General features: G+C 58.4%; 1 pseudogene; it reads left to right on the top strand.

Annotated features, from left to right (window-relative positions):
* The first annotated feature begins 202 nt into the window (after positions 1-202).
* LOC103222857 (nuclear factor NF-kappa-B p100 subunit pseudogene) lies at positions 203-1,450 on the top strand (annotated as a pseudogene).
* Positions 1,451-1,658: the final 208 nt, after the last annotated feature.

Genomic DNA, 1,658 nt, shown 5'->3' with positions numbered 1-1,658 from the left:
ACTGGAGGTGGCCCGCTGCGTCACTTTGCTTTTCCTCCTTAGCAAGGGCCTCAGCAGAGAAACAGCCCTGAGCCATGCTCAGGCGGACACCCCAGGCTAGTAGGCAGGGCTCCCCAGAGTGGGCGGGGCTCTCTGGAGTGTGCCACCCACCGTGCCCCAGGGCTCCATTGACTCCTCACCGGGACACTCAGCAGCCTCCCGGATGACGCGTTTGCCACCGCCACAGGGTGACTTCCTACCTTAGCCACCTCCTGGAGGCCGGCAATGGAGTCCTGCTGTTGGGGCAGGGGTGGCATAAAGAGCCTGGCATTCAGTGCCTGAAAGGGACTCCAAGGAGGAAGCCACACAGCTGAGCGCCCCCTCCAGGACTACCTCCCTGCCCCCCCAGTGTGAGCCGCAAGCCTTGGAGATGCTGTAGCGAGCCTGAGAGTACAATATGTGCCCGTTCGGCCTGGTGCAGCACAGCGCCCGGGCCCTACTCCACTACGGTGTCACCACAGAGCCCTGCTGGTGGGATGGCACCACCCGCTGACAGTGCGGATGAGAACGGAGACATGCTACTGCACCTGGCCGTCATCCACAGGCCGACCAGTGTCATGGAGCAGATAGCCCACGTCATCTACCACGCCAAGCACCTCGGCATCGTCAACCTCACCAACCACTTGCACCAGACGCCCCTGCACCTGGTGGTGATCACTGGGCAGACAAGAGTGGTGAGGTTTCGACTGCAGGTGGGTGCAGACCCGGCACTGCTGATCGGCGTGGAGACTCAGCCACGTACCTGGCACTGCAGGCAGGCGCTAGTGCCTCGGAGTTGCTGTGTGCACTGCTTTGGAGTGGAGCTCCCGCTGTGCCCCAGCTGTGGCACATGCCTGACTTTGAGGGACTGTATCCAGCACACCTGGCGGTCCGAGCCCGAAGTCCTGAGTGTCTGGATTTGCTGGTGAACAGTGGGGCTGAAGTGGAGGTCACAGAGCAGCAGGGGGGCCAAACAGCCTTGCATCTAGCCACAGAGATGGAGGCGCTGGGGTTGGTCACCTTTCTGGTCACCAAGCTCCGGGCCAACGTGAACGCTCGCACCTTTATGGGAAACACACCCCTGCACGTGGCAGCCAGACTGGAATCCCCGACCCTCACCCTCTGCCTTCTGAAGGCTGGTGCTGATGTCTATGCTGAGAACAAGGACCCCCTGTGCCCGCTGCCCTCACTCCCTCCTCTGAGAGCAACTCGGACTCGGAGGGGCCTGAGAAGGACACCTGAAGCAGCTTCCAGGGCCACACGCCTCAACCTCACCCACAGCACCAAGGTGAAGACCTTGCTGCTAAATGCCATTCAGAACACCATGGAGCTGCCCCTGACCCCGCCCAGCCCTGCAGGGCCAGATAGTAAATCTTTTTGGTTTTGCAAGTCACACCTTCTGTGTCACAACCATTCAACTCTACCCTTGTAGCACAGAAGCAGCACCCAGGGATGATAGGTCAACAAATGCCTGTGGCTGTGTTCCAAAAAGTTTTCTATATAAAATCAGCCGTGGCTACCATACTGTAGCTTTGACCCCTAAACTTACAGTATAAAGGTATTAGATGAAGTCAAGGAGAATGCTTCTGACGGGAACAGTCACAAGAATCAGAAGGCAAAAGAAAAAAAAAAAAATGTAT

This window comes from Chlorocebus sabaeus, chromosome 18, assembly GCF_047675955.1.
Source record: "Chlorocebus sabaeus isolate Y175 chromosome 18, mChlSab1.0.hap1, whole genome shotgun sequence".
Classification (NCBI taxonomy): Eukaryota; Metazoa; Chordata; class Mammalia; order Primates; family Cercopithecidae; genus Chlorocebus; species Chlorocebus sabaeus.
This window is presented reverse-complemented; position numbering and strand designations above follow the sequence as displayed.